The 6,228-nt window shown below is 45.6% G+C and overlaps 1 pseudogene; it reads right to left on the bottom strand.

The window, feature by feature from the left end:
- Window positions 1-583: 583 nt before the first annotated feature.
- Window positions 584-6,228, bottom strand: part of LOC119537433 — a 188,218-nt pseudogene continuing 182,573 nt past the window's right edge.

The raw sequence follows: 6,228 nt of genomic DNA, 5'->3' as shown, positions 1-6,228 counted from the left end.
TTGCAGAAGAGTTTGTACTTTCTCCTATTATGAAAATCAGACTCCAGTTGGTAACAATTCAAGATTGTGGGAAATCAGTTTACCATGCCTAGGATTTTGCATTTATTTTCATCTTGTTCCCATAATTACAAAAAAAGTAATTATAAAATAGTGGTTAGCCCATTTTTATTAATAGTTTGTTGTTGTAGAAAAAGTACAACTTTATTGAGATTATGTGCTACATAACATTAAAATTGACTTTCTATCCTCCCCAAATCCTAAAATTAGAGTGGCAGTTCTTGGGATGCTCACATGGCATTTGCAAATAAATTGAAACACTCCTGGGTGGTAGAGTCACCAAATTCAAGTAGCAGCTTGAAAGGAAACCTCTAGGACCCTGGCATATGGCTGTACACGTGTGCAATGCCCTACCTAGGGGCTCCATTCCCAACACCTGAGACAAAGGTCATGTGCTAGACTTGTCAGGACATTGAGGAAAGGCTGGTGGCAACATGGCAAGAGACTAGCTAAGACTCTGGCCCATCCCTTCCCTGGGCTTCAAGGAAGCTCAGCTGGTATCTGAGTGAGCCATAAAAGGCAGGGGTCACTTGGGCAGCTCACTGTTGGTGCTGGGGAACTCTTTCTCACCTCTTCTCCACCTCACCTGCATCCGCCTGCCCTCCCCGTGCAGTCCTGCTGAGGCACCTGTGGGAGAAAGAACATCAGTGCAATCCAGGAATTCAGAACACCTCGTTAAATTGGCATAAAACGTAAGCACACAAACCAGGAGAAGGTCAAGAATCCATCACAGAAATACTCTGGGAAATGCAGGTGAATTCACGTCCCAAGTGGCAACTCAACATTGAAGGAACATCACAAAAAATACCTTTAAATAAGAAGCATTTGCTTTTAAACTGTTAGGATTTGGGGATATTTTATTTTTGGTGGTGGTGGGTGATGTTTTACTTTAATTTTGTGTCAGGGACACATTTAGGCATTCACATATTTGCCTAGTCAGTGATGACTGAAAAGAGACAGTTTTCTTACTACTATTTTCTACCTCTTTGGGCCGAAAAGTGATAAGGTCACAAACTGTTGGTGAAGAGTGGGATGTCTCTAGCAGAAGAGACTCCAGTGATGCAGAACTGACTTCTTTGTCCTTGTCAGGACCTTACCTGAAAATGTCAGGGAGCCTGACCCTTCTGGGCACATACTTCCAAGAAAAGGGTGCCATCTCTGCTCCAAGGGTGAGCCCCCGCCCCAAGAATGCGGAGGTCGTCTTAGAACTGCTGCCTCATGCTCCTCTGCTAAGGACAGGAATGGGGGACTGGGAACCTGATCAGGGTGGTGTCTCCAGACCGGTGCTTGCTGCTGGGAGCTGAGGACACCACCAAAGGCAACTCAGCTTCCTATTTATGTGACATCCAAGGCCATTCCCCACTGCCCCAAAGATAACCCTCTCTCCTTTTACCCTCATGGAAGGAACATGTGCTACTTGGAGATGGCAGGTGGGGACCCACGGCCAGTTCCTTGGTGGTCTTGATGCAGGAATGCAATCTGACTTACAGAAGAGGAAGAGGGAAGACAGACAGTGGTGATTTGGTTGTGAGCTGCTTCCAAGTCCTAGGCCAGGAACCATGGGGCAGTGGCTTTGGCCCTGGGCTCCAACCCTTGTGTGGATGTCTCAGAGACACACACTGATGCTCCTCAGGTTCGAGCAGGAGGGACTAGGAGAGCATCTCCTCTCCACACACTGAATGGAGGTTAGTGCCTCTAGCATGAAGTCCACACATTTTAGAAGTGCAGAAAATCCAAACTGAACCACCCACCCCTTCCTTTACCACTGCCTGGACCTCCACCATCTCAGGTTTCTCCCCTAAACCCAGGGAAAGGTCAAGCACTGTAAGGGGAAGTTGTTGATGGGGAAGGAGGAGAGAAGAAAGCTGTTATGAAAAGCTGGTAATATTCAATACCTTCTATGGAGAAGCACCTGAAAACTTCTTTGACCTGTACAACTACAGCATCCACTTCACAGAAAGGGAAACTGAGGCCTAGGGCAGTAAGTTTCTCAAGACCACACAGTTTGTAAGAGCACTGTAGTTCAAAATTACACTTTTCATCTCTAAGCCACATGATTTTTTCATCCTTGCCCTGAGATCCCTGGTAGCCGAAGGTGGGAGGGGATGGGACGCCTCTTGTTCGGAGCTGTTTCCTCGCAATGCATCTGCACTAAGCCAAAGCCCCAGGCCTTCAGCCTCATTTCTGACCCTCTCATGCCCCCAAGGACTTTTAAAATGGGAAACACTTTGCCATGGAAAATTGCCATTTCTCCCAAAAGAAGAGCTCTGGGCAGAGCCATGTTAGTGAGCAATAACTTTATATCAAAATCTGAAGTGGGTGAAAGGGCAGGGTGTATTTGTAAGGTAAGAGAGAAGTGGATCAAGGGATTTGCTGAAAATCTGAGGCTGTTCCTGAAAATATCAAATCTGCTGAGAATTTCCCTTGCATTGCCTTTTGCTGCTCGGGTTAATTCTAATGTTCTTTGACTCCAAACTCTAGCTGCAGATAGAAACACACTTTAAAATCTGATTGTAGGTAGCAGAGACTTCACATCGGGCCTCTGACACTACCTTTTCCCATCTCCAAACCTTTGTTTGAGAAGTTTAACAAGTCCTCCCCCTACCCTAGAGTTCTCAGAACTTTATGGAGTGTCTTCTAATGTAGAAAACCAGCCTTGTGTCAGGGGATCTGGGTTCAGACCTGGCGCAGCCACTGCACAGGTGAGAAATACTGAAAGACAAATCCTGCTCTAAGCCATGGTTCTCTAGAGAAATGGAATATGTAGGATATCTATATCTATGTCTATATCTATATTTATATCATCTATATACATATCTATAGATGAATAGATAGATTGGATAGATGATAGATAGATAGATAGATAGGTGGATGGATATAAAGAGATTTATTATACGTGTGGCTCACACAGCCATGGGGATTGACAAGTCCAAATTCTGTAGGACTGAAAGCTGAAAACCCCATGAAGGTGAAGTTGAATTCCCCAGGAGTCGTCAACTGGCGGAAGAAACAGCAGAAATTCTTCTTTCTGATTTCTGAAATCCTCAGTTCTGGCTTTAATACCTCTAACCAAATGAGTGAGAAAAATCCCCTTATTACTGAAGCAATCTCTTTTGTTGATTATAGATGCAATCAGTCAAAGATGCAATCAACTGACTAATGATATAAATCCGTCTACTAAATGCCCTCACAAGTAACTATCAAACCAGTGCTTGCTTGACCAAAGCCTAGCCAAGTTGACACACAAAGTTAACAGTGACTAGCTACAATTGGTTCAGATGGCAACAGCAACAACTACCAACCCATGCGTTGAGAGAGCAACCAGCTGCTCGGCTTTATGTCCGCTTTCTCACTTATCTTTCGACAATGCACTTCTCGAGAGGAAACAAGCTTAAGTGTTCCCAAAGTTTGACCAAGGAAGCTCAGCTAGCAATTGGAAGAGATGAGTCCATATCTAGCCTGGCTACCTTCCCATCATTACCTCCCCTGCCTCCAACGGCTGATGATAACCCTCCCTGAGGTTATCACAAAGGTCATGGAGATAGTGGGTGATGGGTTAGCTTTAATTTGGTCCTTCAGCTGGAAGTGTTGCACTAGAAGGTCCTAGTGGAAAGCTTTGCCTCTCTGAGGACTGGTCACTTGATCAGACAGACCATGTAGGCTTGGGCCCCACACTAGGAATTGCCTAGTTCTTCAAGCCCCATTAAGATTTAATTTAATCATTGCCACTTTGTGCCTATGAGCCAATGAGCCTATGCACCTCTGAGCACATTAGCAGAAGTTGAAGGCTTGTAAAACAGAGGCTTTTGAAATAACAAAAAAGTACATTTGGCCCCAATGAGTATGATATCATGATTCTTGTGAGTGCCAGTGTTTACTTGGGCCTCAATCTGTGCCTCAGGCCTGAGTGAGGAGGGTCCAGCTTGTCTCATCCCAGCCAGGTGTGATCCTTGGAGTGATCCTGGAAATCATCCTGAAGTTAACTGAAGAATTTCCAGGGAGTCAGACAGAATTTCTAGGATTGAAAGCTCAGGTCATAAGTACCCTGCCTACTTCACCTTGTTCCTACAAAAGGTTGAAATGATTCTTGCCATCTCATAGAGCCAGTGGGACCCATTCTACTTTGGTCATGGGGAATAGTCATCTCACATGCTCACATAATTATGTGGAGTCATAAGCACATACTAAGAGGAAAGCTCAGATACAAAGATGTCCAAAATTCAGTCCCTTTCCTTAAGAGATTTAAAATCAAGAAAACATAAGATGTGTGTCCACACCATCAAAGGGGATGAGTCAGAGAAGGGGTGGGCAGGAAAAAGACCATGTGTGGGGTGGGTATGGGCCATACCTGGGACACAGACAGTCAGAGAGAGGACAGAGGGGTGACCCTAGAGTTCAGACGGAGCTTTGGCGGGGGTCTGGGGAGGTGGGGTTCACATTCCTCCCACATTCCCCTGATGTAAATGGCCATTGGTTGAGTCTTTGGCGGCTCAGGGGGCTGTAACACAGAATTACTGGCTTCATCCTCCTCTTTGAGGGCCTCCCATCTCCTCCCCACAGGGACAGCCCCAGGAGGCTTCCAGGCTCATTGTGCTCATTGTGCCCATTACTGCTGAGGTCAGTCCTCAACTGACTTCTATTCCCCCAAAGGGAATTGGCTTCAGATCACAAGATACGATCTGTGGAGGGACACATAGGTGGTTGAGGGCCTAAGTTTGGGTTCCAAATCCAGGTCCCTACTAACTAGCTAAGCATCCCCGGTTAGAAATAGAAAGCCATATCTCACCTACGTCTAGCAGCTTTGTTTCACTGTGGACATGTGTAACTCGGGGTGTCTGTGACTGTATCTGAGTAAGTCCTGTACACCATATTCTGTGAAACTCCATGTTTGTAGTACATGGGTTATGCATGTGGGCCACTGTTCCATGTCCATGTGTGCAACTGAGTTTACTTTCTGTTTCTGAGGGTGTGCCTGGGCCTGTGTGTGTCACCAGGCCAGGTGGGCTGTACTGCAAACGTGGGCCATCTGTGGCCTCTGTGTAGGTTACTGATGCTCTACCATGTGGCTGTGCATGCTGGATACAACTCTGCACAGGGTGTTTCTGTTCATTGGGGATGGAATCTTGTCTCCACAAAGAACAGAACAAGTCTTAATCCATGTTCCTGTGGGTGTGGACCTATTTGTAAATAGAACCTTAGAAGATGTTATTATTAGTTAAGATGAGGACTCATTTGATCATATTAGAAGATCCTATTTAGATGAGGCCAAATTGAATCAGGATGGGCCTTAATCCACATGGCCAAAGTCCTTATAAGGAGAGGAAATCTAGAAAGAAACACAGGTGACTGAGCAGGAGAAGTAGAATTGAGAAGGAGAAGCCATGTATGTGATGGAGCAGGGATGCAGGCCAAGGAACCTCAAGAATTGTGGCAAGCCAGCACCAGAGCACAACAGATTCAGGGAGAAAGCATGGCCTGTTGGGACCTTGATTTTGGATTTCTGGCCTCTGAAACCTTGACACAAAAAATTCTTGTTGTTGAAACCAACCCATTGTGTGGTATTTGTCATAGCAGCTGTTCTGGTTTGCTAATGCTGCCAGAATGCAAAACACCAGAAATGGATTGGCTTTTATAAAGGGGGTTTATTTGGTTACAAAGTTACAGTCTTACGGCCATAAAGTGTCCAAGGTAAGTCATCAACAATCAGATACCTTCACTGGAGAATGGCCTATGGTGTCTGGAAAACCTCTTTAGCTGGGAAGGCACGTGGCTGGTCTCTAGTTTCAAAATGGCTTTCTCCCAGGATGTTCCTCTCTAGGCTGCAGTTCCTCAAAAATGTCACTCTTAGTTGCTTTGGGGGCATTTTTCCTCTCTTAGTGTCTTCAGAGCAAAAGTCTGCTTTCAACAGCCGTCTTCAAACTGTCTTTCATCTGCAGCTCCTCTCGCAGCTCCTGTGTGTTCTTCAAAGTGTCCCTCTTGGCTGTAGCAAGCCCATTCCTTCTGTCTGAGCTTATATAGTGCCCCAGTAAACTAATCAAGGCCCACGCTGAATGGGTAGAGCCACACCTCCATGGAAACTATCCAATCAGAGTCATCACCCACAGTTGGGTGGGTTGCATCTCCATGGAAACACTCAAAGAATTACAATCTAATCAACACTGATACGTCTGC

The sequence above is a fragment of the Choloepus didactylus genome, chromosome 6 (genome assembly GCF_015220235.1).
Source record: "Choloepus didactylus isolate mChoDid1 chromosome 6, mChoDid1.pri, whole genome shotgun sequence".
NCBI lineage: Eukaryota > Metazoa > Chordata > Mammalia > Pilosa > Megalonychidae > Choloepus > Choloepus didactylus.
The sequence above is the reverse complement of the archived record's forward strand: the minus strand, read 5'-3'. Positions and strand labels throughout refer to the sequence as shown.